The 14,464-nt window shown below is 36.7% G+C and overlaps 1 protein-coding gene and 1 long non-coding RNA gene across 3 annotated transcripts in view; one reads left to right on the forward strand and one right to left on the reverse strand.

Moving 5' to 3' along the window:
* Nucleotides 1-14,464, forward strand: part of GBE1 (1,4-alpha-glucan branching enzyme 1) — a 234,317-nt gene that overhangs the window by 179,238 nt on the left and 40,615 nt on the right. The window lies entirely within an intron of this gene.
* Nucleotides 513-5,800, reverse strand: LOC140699315 (uncharacterized). Its single transcript, XR_012077380.1, has 3 exons — nucleotides 5,737-5,800; nucleotides 3,862-3,975; nucleotides 513-900 (listed from the first exon to the last, which is right to left on the reverse strand). It is a non-coding gene; the product is annotated as an uncharacterized lncRNA (long non-coding RNA).

Below are 14,464 nucleotides of genomic sequence, written 5' to 3' on the forward strand. Positions count from 1 at the left end.
CAAAGGAAGTTGTTTTGGTTTCCCTCCTTAATTTGACTTCATTTTCTTTAGTTTCATCATATATGGATAGAGATTCAAATGCAGAGTGACCTGAATCGTTTTCAGTACTGTCATGTTCATATTCTACTTGTTCAGAAAGCCTTTGAACTAAAGCATCTTGCAACAGAAGCTTTGCCTTCACAGTTGTCATTTTCTCCTTCCTCTTGGGGATGCTATGTTATAGAAGAACATTTTCTAAATGAGTACACCTTCATTCCATGTGAAATTTTAATGCTTTATATAACTCTCTGGGTATATCTCAAAACATAAATGATTCAGATTTATCATTTAAAAAATACTGAACTAGCAGAGTTAAATCAACAAAACTGGCAATGCCTCACTACTATCATACAGCATGATCGTCCAGAAAGCTGAAAACTCATGTTGTAGTCATAAAACACATTCCCCGTGACATCAGCTATTAATGCATAAAACTGAAATGTCACAAATAATCTGGAATCAACAGGACTCACTGAGGTGTTCACTCATTTATTTATTCATTCAATTAATTTAAACTCATTGTTTCCATGTCAATTTCTGTATATAAGTACAGCTTGGTTGTAACTGGAGTTGTGTGAAGGCAAAAAAGTTCATGCTTGATAGCTTTTATATTACCAGTGAGGACATCATTTGAGAGTGGAGGGAGTAAGAGACGTTGGAGAAAAAGATGAAAGTATGAAATAGACATCTTCAGGTGCGAGAATACTAGAGAACCAGAGTAGGATACCTGGGTAATATTAAATGTGCGTTGGAGATTTTTAATCAATATATTGAATATATATTGAATCAGCCTTTTGGCTGGGTGACTTTTTTTTTTCTAGAAGGCCATGGTTGATCAAGGGTTGAAATTTTGTCAGGCATCTGTCAAAAAGAGGGAAGGATTTTGAAAGCATTAGAAAATAAGCAATATAACACAGAACCAATAAATCACTGGTTCTCAAAAACTGCACACTGAAATGATCTGGAGAGTTTCAAAATATACTAGAAATTGTGATTGAATTGGTCTTGGCCGGAGGCTGGCCTTTGGAATTTTTAAAAGACTCCTTCAGGCTAGGAAGCAAAGAGAATTCCAGGAGGATATAAAAGATAAGGGAAAGTTCTCTGGCTCTAGAAGAGAAATCGTGGAGGGCATGGTATGAGGATGTAGGAGGAAAAGAAGGGAAGTTGGGATGGAAGATGAGTATGTGGTGAGTCCACCTGTCAGTGAAGGGCCAATGAGGGACCAGGAGGCTGGACTTGAACTTCTCAGAGCCAACAAGGCAAACAGGAATGGGGCTGCTTCTGGAGTTTTCCTGGTCGGTATTGAGAAACTCTCTCAAATATACTTTTATCAACAAATACAATTTAAATGAGAAGTCATTTCTGCTTTTCTTATATTGTTTTCTCTATTTATAAACAAACTAAAATCATGACCTTAGAGTAAACTAGTTTTTTATTAATAATGTGGGTCATCTGATATGTGTACATATGTTTTTATTACTTTCTTGTTTAGGAATCTCATTACCACAATGTTATTTCTCATTTCTTTAATGAGTGATACCTGAGGAGAAAGAGGCATAATTACAAACTGGCAATTTACTCTCTCAGCAGTATTATGAAATTTCCATTACTAAATTTGAAGGATTTTCTCAATATGATTATATTGTATTTTGACATTTGAAATTCTGTGGGACATTCTTTAATGAACATGTTACATTCTCCCTGAAGCCACAGGGAGAGTTGGATGGATTTTGTGTCAGTCTGCATTTAGTGATAGCTACATTATACTTCAGTGTGAAATGTGTGCTTCTACTTCACATCTTCCATCTGTGATTGTTTAGTGTCAAACTTGTAAATTCTTCTTTTTTCCGAGAGATAGGAATACAATAAAAATTTAAATGTCTTCCCGCTAAGTGCTGGAATTGAAGCAGTTATAAGAAGACAAAATACACTCTGCCGAACAGTAGGAGTGCTAATTTTTGGCATTTTCTCTTAGCTTGTTGAGGCAAGTTTACTGAATGTAGCACCGCTAGGAGAGGTCTATAAAACTGAGCTGTGAAAAACTGCAAAATTCTCAATATGAGCTGTTGCAAATGGCTTGAAGCCCTGGTAAAATGCTCAGAGACACAAGGAGAATCTATTTTAAATGGCGTAGACTTAGAAGTAATGGCCCTGATTTGATTCACAACGCACTGATAACCAATTTGGGCTGGCGTTTAATGAGAACTTACCACGAGTATGACATTGTGCTCAGAGTTAAGGAGGCGCCACTGCAGTTACCTGGGGAGCTTTAAATCCTGAAGCCCAAGCCCCATCAGTCTTTCAAGCCTGAGTCAGTGAGCTTGAAGCTGTGGCACAAGTTGTTTTTAAAAAATCTCACCAAGTGATTTTAATTTGTGGAGATACAACATAGAGATCCGCTGACTGGAGGGAAATGCAGAAATGAAAGGTGGGCCAAAGACAGATCCAGATGGTGCTGGAATCACTGGAGGTGGCTGGTTGGCTCGCCTCTCCCTCTCCCCACATGATTTAAACACCCTTGTCTGTACTGGAAATGTTCCTTCTGCCAGACTAACTTTCAGAAAAGAACCTTCAAATCCTTGCTGATCGTAACCTGGGAGAAGAGTCACTTTACAGAAGCTCTACCTTAACCTATTGGAAAAGGTTTCTGATGTAACTCACCCCTAGTTGTCCATAGCCCACTCATGTTGACCAGATTGACTACGTCACACCCTTTACAAATAGGAAAAGTTTCTACTAGTGATCTGGATTTTGAGAGGAAATAAGAAGCAACTGAACCAATATGTCCTGAATTCTCTCAGTCTTGATCTCAGAGCAGGATACCTGCATGGGCCCTGCGTATCTTTTGGAATATGTATGGCTGTCAGTGGTGTCAATGGGTGTGGTGGTACTGACTCTTCCGAAACTACTCTTCAGCTGGGCTAATCTCCTACTGAAGTCCCAAAGAAAGGAGTTAGAGCAACGGTATGAGAGCCACTGTGATCTTTATCCATCTAAGCAAGGTCTGCTATGCTGTGATCCTTTGCCTCGAGGCCTTTTGTATCAGAAATAAGAATTTTTCTCTCTTTGGTTTATTTCTCTAAAACTGCTTCAAAAATTGGAGATATTAATTATTAATGTTGGTTCAGTTGTTTATTTTCATTAGAGAGATTTGTAGGGAAAGTAAAATTCTTTTTCTGTGCAAAAGTCTTATGAATTTTGGGCCAAAGCCTACCATCTAGGGCATTGACTTTTGTCCTAGAGAAGGTATATCATCATAGCACCATAAAGAAAAAGAATTTCCACACATGAGAGGCACTTGTTTTCCTTTCCATCTCTGTCTCCTCAAGGTAAGATAATCATAAATAGGAACTTCAACTTGTATACTGTGTAGCAGATTTCCTAACCTAATGAAATAATGAAGTAGGCCTGGATCTTAAAATAAGTCCCAGTGAAAAGAGCACAATTTTTTCTAAAGTTAATTAATACCAAATTCTTTGCTCTTAAAAACACACAAACACACACACACTATATATGTACTTGGTGTGTATGTATATATATATATAATATATGATGTATGTTTTATTTATTTTCACATATGTGTGTGTGTGTGTGTGTGTGTGTGTGTATTACTGAATGTTCTCACTATCTACATAGCCCTGGATTAGAAAGAGACCCATAATATATAAACCTGTCCAGCTCCATTGTTGAGTTGTAGATGGTTGAGTTTGCAGAATGGAGGAACTATGTACTCTAACATTATTTAGAAACGTACAAATCCCGTCAAGCCCTCTTCAATGCTCTATTACTTGGCATTTAAAAAAAAAAACTCCAGAGCCTCACGTCATGAGCTTCAGTGTCCCACAGCAGTATCCTCTAAATTCAGGGAGTCAGCTAGGTTCAGGATCCTCTGTCAAATTGCTCATCTTCTTAAGGACAGAAAAATAGGATGTAATCCTAGGACATGTGAGACAAGATAAATTCATATATAATGGGCATCATACGCAGCCCTGAATTCCTAATTTTGTTGTATCTTCAACTAAGCCTCCCCATGATCCAATCCCAGAGTCCCACCCGAATGATAACCTCGACTTACTGGTGGAATCTGCCTAAATGAGATACCAATAAATGAATAAGCATCCTGTTCTCCCCCACTGGTCCCATGGTATGAGTTTTCTTCACTTTCATGATATTTCTGCTGTGGTATTAGGCTCTTGATTCATTTCTCGCCCTCACTAATTCTCTCCACTCCAGTTTTACTTTAAAGAAAGTCTTGTTTTCTGGCTCACAGCCTTTTAGAACTTTTCATAGGCTTCTACAGGTCATCAGGAAACCCACAGATCTTCCTTCCGAAAACGATTGATCAGAGAGTTTATTTTAGGCTCTGAGGCTGAAAGACTGACTCTTCCAGTATTATTCAAGTAGGCTGTAAAGATCCTTTTAACCACAGGATGCAAAAGGTGATTGATTTTATACTACTAGAGCTGGTGAGCTGCATGTATGGTTGTCATCTCTTGGAATGTGATGATGACTGCTCTAAACACAACTAATCTGCTCTGGCAACCTTTCTTCTGAGCAACTTGCTGGCAGGAGATAGGATTTAGAAGGCGAATTTCTCTGCCTCTAAAACTTTAGATTCTTATCTGAGTTTTACCTCTCCATGCCAGCTCACTCCCCCAAACAAAGCAGGATGGTGAAATATACTCAACTAATCTCAGGTAGTAGAGAGATTAAATTCCTTAGAAAACACAGTAATTTTTTATTTTTCCTTTCTCACTAGAGAAACATAGATTTCTCTTTGGGAATATATTTTCCTTGAGGGATTAAGGAGATGCATATTATTTGGGTGACTTGTCTTAATTCTTTGTGCATACTATTCTAAAAATAGTTATAATATCTTAAATATTTACCCTGAGCAAGGTAGTGCAATAAGTACTTTACGTATAGTATCTTAACCTGAGTGGCAACCCTAAGAGGTTAGAATGATTATCTTCATTTCACACATGAGGAGAATGAACAGTTTAGTGGCTTGTTTAGATTAATACAAGAGCCAGAATTTGAGCCCAGTCTGTCTGCCTCCAAAAGACACCACTTGATATAAACTAATTTATTATTCCTCGTTTCCCCTCGGTGAGGGGGCAGGGATTGTTCCAAGGCCCCCTTGGACACCAAAGTCCAAGGCGGCTCAAGTCCCTGTGTAAAATCACATAGTGCAGTCAGCTCCCTGGCTTCCACAGCCTGGGATGTGGAGGGCCAACTCTGCTGTCATTTTACCTGAAATGTATGCCAAAATTGTCAGTGATGTTGGCAAATCTTTAGCTATAGACATCCCTCTGGAGGAGATGAGTCAAAGAGGAATGTAACAAACCAAATTTCATATTGTGTGGCGATCTATGAGATAAATCAAAGAAGAAAGTAACATTCTCAGATTTCAAGCCTGAATTTGAAATGACTTGTTAGTCCTCATTCTACAGTGATTCAGCACCTAACTGCCATGTCAGACACCAGCCTGGGACCTGGCTAACGGAAGACGAAGGCATTAGCTCAAGGAGCCCCCTGTCCAGGGAGGGGAGGAGACTGACCAAGCCAGACAGAAGTAGGTCTGTTAGATGATAAATGTCACCTTCCAGATCTGCGCTGAGCGGTGTGAGTCCCCCAGGGAAGAACACTGAACTGATACTCAGGGGAGGGAGTGGTGGGCCACCAGGGAAGGCTTACAGCAGGCAGGGGTTAAGTTTCAAGTGCTCCTTCCCTCTCTATCCTGATTCTCCGTGACTGTCCCCCACTGGAACAGTGACTAGGGAAAGCTAAGAAGGTGAAATAGAATGAGGGACATACTAATTTAGAATGTGGATGATGAGAGAGAAGCCAGGTCATAGAGAGCTATTGAAGGGTTTTCAGGAGATTGACATTGTCAGATCCACAGTATAGATATGTTAGTCGACTGAAAATGTGAGAGATGGATTTCAGGGGCAGTCACCTCCAACTAAATATAGCACTGCAAGATCCTCTGCCCCTGGAGTTCTTTAAAACTGGTCTAAAATTGTAGGTCTCAGTTCTTTCTACACTAGTCACATCAATCAATAAGTTGGATATATCCCTCGTGGATGAGTTCAAAGTCATTTTCTTCATTTTTTTTTAAATAAGATTTTTCTGAAGATTATGAGGAAAATAAAGCTACCGTTTTCCAGAGCCATGGAAATACTAGGATCCCTCTGATTATTCCCTCAAATAAAAGACACTTAATTGTTAATTCTGCCTAAATTATGTAGTGTAAGGATAAAAATATATTATTTAGGTAAATCATGTTTACTGTAATTGTTAATTCTGCCTAAGTTATGTAGTGTAAGGATAAAAATATCATTACATTATTTAGGTAAATCATGTTTACTGAATATCTCCAAAGTGATCAACTAATAGTACTTGAATATCACTTTTTGTTCTGTGTGGATCATAGATATGTTTCTTTGAATGTACACATTTGAATCAACCTCTGCATTTTATTTCATAATTCAGAAATGATCCAGGTACTTGATTTAAGCAGTTTTAAAAATATAAGGTAGTATAGGTATAGCTCACATGATGAAGTAACTGTCATTTAGAAAAATTTTCTTTCGTTTCAGAGTTTATAAAATGAATGACTTGAGATGCATTTGAAAAATGTATTATTTTAAAGAATTCGGTAACATGGCAAAGAATTACCACCTGATTTATCTTTCAGGAAAACATTTTCATATAATTAAGTTGCTTAAAGTAAGTTGTACCTGTAGAAGTGTAAATTACAAATTTAAAAGAAAGACAGCATAACTTTTAAAGCATAAGCAGTTGCTAAACTATATTATAAAAAAGCCTACAATACAATAGTTCTCTGCCCTTTAAAAACATATTTAGGAAATGTATTGAAAATTAACTAAAAAGCTTATGCTATTAAACTTTAAAAATGTCAACTTTCAGTTTTTATAGAGGAATTTCATAGCCTGGGAGAAACAGCCCAGAAACAGCTTTGCATCTTTATTCATCATTGTCTAATGGACCCTTATGAGTTACTTTTAGTAAAAACTAATGATAAATATTTGAGCTCCACCAACACACACAAAATCACCATTCATTTTAAAATGTGCTGGCATGACCGTTTGGGGATGATAAGATGACAGACATAAAAATTTGAAAACATAGGTAATCCACACCTTTTCAATATTTTAATCATATATGCATTATGATTATATAAAGGTCGTAAGTTAAATGTTCATGATATACTTGATGACAAATTGGTAAGATGGGTAAGTAAATTTATTGTGAAGTTGTTATACTGAGTTATTTTTATAGTTTCTTCTTACCACCCTAGTCAGCCTTAATAACACCTTTCCACAAACAAGAAGACATTCTGATATCTTGGATTATTCCAATATATTATCTCCAGTTTAGTAAGAAATTATCAATTATATTATGTGCTTCACATGTCAGTTCACATTCATATTTTCTTTACTTTTTCTTTCTTTAATGTAAAAATGCTGAGCACTTAGAATAGTATTTTTAAAGATCAGCCTCTTTTATGCCTAGCTATAGACTTTAAAATAGTAGCATGACAGAAGAACTTAATTATTACATGTTAAACAAATAAACATTTATGGTGCTGGTGCATTCTGAAAAATCCATTTATTGACTTTTTAAAAGGCATTTTATTTATTAAGAAAAGTCTTCTGAAAGCTATGTGAACTAATAGAGGACACTCTCTGTCTTTTAATTAGGAGACTTTTCAGTTGTGTGTGTGTGTGTGTGTGTGTGTGTATGGGCTCTCCTATAAATGAGGCCAAATACATATTAACAGAATAAATAAAAATAGTCTAACATGTTCTTCCGCTTGCAAAGTTGGAAAGTTACCATTCAGGTATTTGTTAGTCCTAATATTTTTAAAGCCAGACTTTCCTACGGTTCCTAAAATGAGCTTGATGGGAATAAAATCCAGGGGGCAGTGATCCCATGGTCCATCTATGCTCCCTTTATGTAGTCTTTGAAGATGTTTAATCAAACAATTCCTTGACTACCTGATTCAGACAGCATGCGCCTTCTGTACATCGAGAAGTTTGTGTGCACTTCTTTTCAGCAACATGCCTGTCTTTCTGGTTTCATAAACATGCCTGATTCATGCACTCTCAACGTGGGTGATAGCACCCCAGTGGGGGTGAAAATTGATTGTTAAGGGAGGGCAAAAAATATCTTAGGTATTATAATAGTTACCCTGCAGAGCATCACAGCATGTAGACACAGATACGCAGTAGATCTGCAGTATTTACATTTCATGGGGTGGAAACAGGGGAAAAAAAGTCTTAAAAGGCTCGTGTGTGTGTGTGTGTGTGTGTGTGTGTGTGTGTAGTGAGTGGAGGGCAGTTTTATGTGTGTGTGTGTGTAGTGGATGGGGGCAGTTGTGTGTGTGTGTAGTGGGTGGAGGGCAGTTTGTGTGTGTGTAATGGGTGGAGGGCAGTTGTGTGTGTGTGTGTGTGTGTGTGTGTGTAGTTGGAGGGGGCAATAGTACATAAAATTGAAAATGACTGTTGTAACTTCTGGGCCTTTTATTCCAGTGTTGCCCACTAGATTCTGTTTATCTCAAAATAGTATCTCAAGGATAATCATTTCAGTTTTCTAGTTTGATGTGTAGTTTCTACTTTTCTAGTAGACAAGTGAAATTTTAGTCATGGCTTGGCCATTCCCACATAACTAAATGTTCTTTTTGTAAAATAAAACAGAGATGTTGGCCTCATATTCTTCCTAACAGTGGTATTAATGAAGGTTCTTATTGTCTTGGAAAATACTCCTCAAGTAGCTAGAAAAAGGAGGGATTTAAGTTTTAAATATTTTTGAAAGTGGGAAAAAAAAAGTTTTGAATGACCACCAGCCTACTTTCAACTTAATTATTTTATTCTTGGCTTTTTTTCTTTTCCCTTGCCAATATATGCTGCCCCCAACTAAATGAGGACAAGAGTTGCCTGAGCAAATATAACATCAAAGGCCAGACAGCTTAAGATAAAGAATTGAAACTTTTACAATCTAATTTTTCTTTCTATAGACACCCATCATTTTTTGAGTAAAAGACAAGGATATCTGTTCATATTTAATTAGTTGACTTTAAGGTTACATGTTTAAAATGGAAACAGTTCTAATATCTCTGTATTATTATATGCATATTATAAAGATTATTTATTTTTGTTAATAAGAAAATAATGTAATCATTATACACATTAACGTTTAATATATTGAAATCCACTGTATAAACAGTTTTGTTTCCTAAAATCTGTTTCTATCTATGTAACTAAGCATGAGTACACAAAATGTTTGCTTCCTTTTGAGTCAGAAATATTTTAATATTTGTTTTATCATGAGAAGATTACTTGGAAAAGGCAGATATAATCATTATGACTTACCAATAGAAAAACAGAATTTTTGAATTTTAATAATTAGCAGAACATTTGCTGTTTTCTGACCCTTATCATAAGATATTTTATGCCAAGCGGTATGTACCCTGCAACTTGATGGTGTACTCTAGTCACGTCTAAATTGATTGTTTTTAAATTGTAGTTAAATAAATGTCTCCTTTTATAGTAAGGCTAAACATACAATATCAACAGTAAGCACTGGACTGGAGACAGTTCTTTTTACAATGATTTTTATATACTTTTGTTTTATTTTGATAATCATAATGAAATAAATAGGAGAGGAATCTGAGAAACTATTAAAAACTTTTGAAACAGAAGTTACTAGCCTGTGAAGCTAATTGGTATTTTTATCTGTTTCCATCTGCTTTGCCAGACTTCATTATATAGTTATGTGTGTTAATCCCTCTTTCTCACACTCAGGCCCCTGTAGCTCTCCCGCTGCCCTCTCTACAGTCGGCAAACTGGCTTCCAAGACCGTCATTGACCTGCAGGTCTCTGCTTCCACTTCCTCAACTCTCTTGATCATCTGGTTCCATCTGACGCCCCTTGTGTCTTCCTTCCCTGCCTTGTTCTATCAACCATGACCCTGCGTGTCCTTCACAATCTCCTTTTCACCTTGTTTCTCTTACAGTGTACATATTACCTCAGGTGTCATGGGTCTTCTTTATTTTTTACCCTTACTCTTTCTTTCTCAGAAAGTTCATCTACTTCTAGGCTTTGGGCATCTCTTTAATGTAGATAATCCCCAAATCAACATCTCAAAATCAACCTTTTGTTCCAAGCTACACATGTAAATTTGGAAGCTGCCTGTCTGAGATCTCTACGTGGTATCTTGCTGGCTCTTCAAAGTCACTGAATCCAAAACTGGAATCATCCTCTCTACAAATCATGATGCCTTTTAATTTTTTTATTAGTGTCACCATCTCTGTTCCAGTAACCACTAGATGAACTCTTAAGAGTCGTTTCAGTGGCTCCTTCCTCTTTCTTGTCCATGACATCCATCCAATAGCCAAGTCACAGCATCCTTATTCTTCATGTCCTTTTCCCTGTATACACTCCTATGTAATTTTCCTATGTATATTACATTTCTTTAAACTTTTAAAATTTATAAAGCATTTTTCTATGCAGGATTTCACTTAGTACAATCAACATGCAAGGTCAGTATACTTTTTATCATTTTCATTTTGAGGTAATATAGCACAGTGGTTGAGAATTCAAGTTTGGAGACAGTCTTCCTCCCTGTATCACTGGATCTTTTGGTGCTTTGCATTCATCATCTCAAAAATGGGTATTACAATGATACCTATTTTACTGAACACTTGTAAGAATTAATATATTTAATGATGTGAAGTCTTTGGTATAATGCCTTGCATGTAGTAAGTGTTTAAAAAGTGTAAGTTCTAACTATATTACAAATAAGGGAAAGTTATATAGCTTGAGATTACATATTGTAAGTGATAAACTGAGTCCTAAAATCCATGTCTTTTGTGTCTGTATCCCATGCTTCACCTGCAGTACACACATAATTTTGCCTATTTTTTAATTTCTATAAGAAAAATTATTTACTGAAGACTCTTCTAAATTATAGCCAGAAAATTATTTGAAAGCATAAAACTGTGCAATCAAATTTGTAGTTATATAAGTCAATTAGTAGAGTTTACCTCTTAGTAAGTTTTCACTCTGTGTTCCCACTATTCCTATAAAGTTTTTTTAGTGGATTGCAGGAATAACATTAAAGTCAATATGTATATATTCCTGGATGGTTGTTTAGAATGTCTGCTAAGTTATGAATATTTAGATATTCATGAGTCTTGACATCTGTCACTTGGAATGTTTAAAGTTTCTTTTTCCTCCGTGAAAAAGACATATTTAATGACTCTATGTAAAGTTTCAAGAAGTTTGGGGACAACTTTGACAGAGTTGTTATATACGTTCATGTGCCAGTTTGTATGTGACTGTTGTATTGTTCTGCATACTTATTTTAATATTTTTAGTATAATTAGAGTCTCAAATATTTCTTTACTCTTTGGGCAAGCTAAGCATTTATTTCTGATTAGTTTTCTTTATATTGTTTAAAATTTAATACATCATGTTCATTTCAGATAAAGTCACTATTTAAGACATGTTCCATGATCATAGCATATTTGGTACTGTTTCCCTCTGTACTATATATACTTCTAACCTGAAGAATGGATGTTTACTTAGACATCTGTCACACCATTAGGTTTTTCAGTATGTTAAATTCACTTAATTTTGTGTCTACGTGTACAAAATATTTCACCATATAAAGTAAAAGTCACAAAACTGAGATGCTGCCATCTCCTACACAGTCCAGATCAAAGTTCCCAAACACAATCTCTAAGGAAGAAGGAAGAACAAAAAGTGAACAACCACTGGAGTCCGCTCTTCAGAAACAATCTTCACGTAATAATTCTGCTTGTATGTCATTGGACAAAACAGACACATAGCCATAAAGCAAAGTCAGGAAATGTGTCTTTTCTTGAAAACAGTTTATCTAGCTGAAAAAAAAAAAAGAAGTTTCTTAGACTTAAGGAGAAATGTGTCTCTGACATAGAAGATAATGTTTAAGCTGGTTGTTGAAGAATGGACAGGATTTCTGGAGGCAAAAACAGGCATTACAGACCAGGGACTAAGTGGAGAGAAGATGGAGAGGCAGGACCCCTGGCTGTGATCATATTGCTGTGGGTCATCTGGTTTGACTGCAGCAAGGTCTGTATATTGAGAGAGAAAGCTCCAAGGGAGAGCAGAGAAACTCTGCTCGTCCAGGGACAAGTAATAGTGATGAGCATTGACAGATGGATTAGTGTAACTAATGAAATGAATGGATATGACAAAAGTCAAACACACATCTGATTAAATTACTAGTTGCATTGCTTCATTTCTGTGTTCTTGTCTTTACCAAACTCTTTAATCTTACTAGAATTTTAGTTTTAATGGAAAGGCAGAGAATGGCTTAAGCGTATGGAAGATTTTATAGTTTACCTGAATGAAGGAGGGTGGTGGTTTAGGTTGCATCAAACCTCTCTGGGAGACCCATGTGTCCTATTTCCAATGCCATTATTTTAAAGACATAGAGATTGTTTATGTGATTTTGAATCCTCCCTTTTAATTGCCTTCAAAGCCAGTTGATAGGCTAATTCATAACCTCACTGTCACATTTTTAAAATTCAAACTCAGTTTTACCCAGAGCAAAGGGCAACGCCTGAAGCAAGCAAGTACAAATACTGAGACCCTTTCTTCTTACTGGGGGAAGAAGTTCACAGTCTTTCCCACAAGCCACCATGCTGCTCGGGAACTTTTTTCCTCATTTCTTTGGCACCAGTGGCCTGAGAGGAGGCGAGAGCTGACAGCAGGGATGCAGAGGAGGATAACTATCTGTTGGCAGGAACTTGGAGGGATGGAAGCATCATCCAAAGGCAAATTGATACTGGTTCTTTGATTAAGTTATAAGCAGGTAGTTAAGTCTCTCTACTAGGGAGTTAGAGTTGCGGGCTACAGAAGAAAGGCTGTGGGAGATTGAAACTCAGAAAAGCTGTATCCAAGCTGTGCCTTGAAAGAGCCTTAGATTCTTTTACAGAAATACTCATCCAGCCTGGGAATGAATCCAGGATCGAGTTCAACGGATGTCAGTTACAGAGTATAGAGGATTTAAATGAACATTTTCTTTCCAATCTGACTTCCTGTGGTTCTGTTGTTCCCTTCTAAATGTGTCTGCTCAGCTCTTAATAATTCATTAGGGAAGTTCATTCATCTCTATTACTATATATTTTTGATGTGAGCACAAGGACTTATTGGTAACATATCCTAAATCAGGCAACTTTTTTAGGGAAAAACAGCACAGTCTTTCAGTGGGTTCCCTAGTCACACACAAATCTTTTACACTTTTTACAAGGCTGCCCACTAGCAAATCATTTTCTAAGACATTTGTAACTACTTGCAAAAATATCTGAATTCAGTCAGGATTTTCTTAAAGAAGTCTTTTTCCTCCCATTTCTTCCTTAGTGAGATTTATCCCCCGCTGCACGCCCTCCAAAGAATGTTTGAAGTCCTCTGCATCGTGCAGCATCAGAAAGCGTCAGAAAAAAAGCAAAAGTCCATTACTGTTGCTATCAATTTCCTTAAGAAAATCATGTCTAGTTCTTAACAAATTATATTTGCATAAAAATAGCGCATTTTCAATTCGACCTCATTTGTTTTGTTCATTGTTTTATCCTTGGCTTGCTCATACACTTACTTATTTTAAAACAAAACTGCCACAAAAATGGAATGTAGGTCAAAGTCTGTATAACAATATGAACCATTTGAAATTCTACTTCCCACCGGCATGGCATTCAGAGGGAAACCCCTGAGGAGGCCTCTGAGGAATAGAGAACTGAGGTGATCTGTCTGTTCCCTTCTGGTAAATAAACATCTCCCCATCTTTGATGGTGTGGGTATGCTCCTCTGTATCCATCACCTTTCCACCCCAAAGCACTTTTGCCTTTTTCTTATGACCCTTATAAAGACCAATTTTGCAATCAGTTAAAAAAAAATTGTTTGGTGATTCTTTATCTGAGTCCCTGTGCTGTGAACTGGGTTATCAAAAAAAAGTAAGATAGAACTTTCTATAAGCAATATGTAACCTACTAAGGGAAGTAGATGTGATTTCCTTCATTTTTTTCTTTCCACACAGGTTTAATACGTCCTTGACTATACTCTGTGCCTGCTATTTGATTAGGCAGTAGGAATAATAAGTGAAAATATAGGATACCTACCCTCAGTCTAATAAAGAGACTGGCAAAAACAAAACAACAGATGCCCAAAAAAATTACACTATTTAAATAATTGTTTTCATAAGGGGAAAAAAATTGTATTAAGTACTAGTGGAAGCACAAGCACTTCCTGCAGGAGTTCAAAAAGTCCTCGGGGACACCAAACAGCCATAACTTGGAGGAGGAGTAGCAGAACATGCGGTGCACACAGGGAGCACAGGTCGGTAGTAAGTACACTTTATT

This window comes from Vicugna pacos, chromosome 1 (genome assembly GCF_048564905.1).
Source record: "Vicugna pacos chromosome 1, VicPac4, whole genome shotgun sequence".
NCBI lineage: Eukaryota > Metazoa > Chordata > Mammalia > Artiodactyla > Camelidae > Vicugna > Vicugna pacos.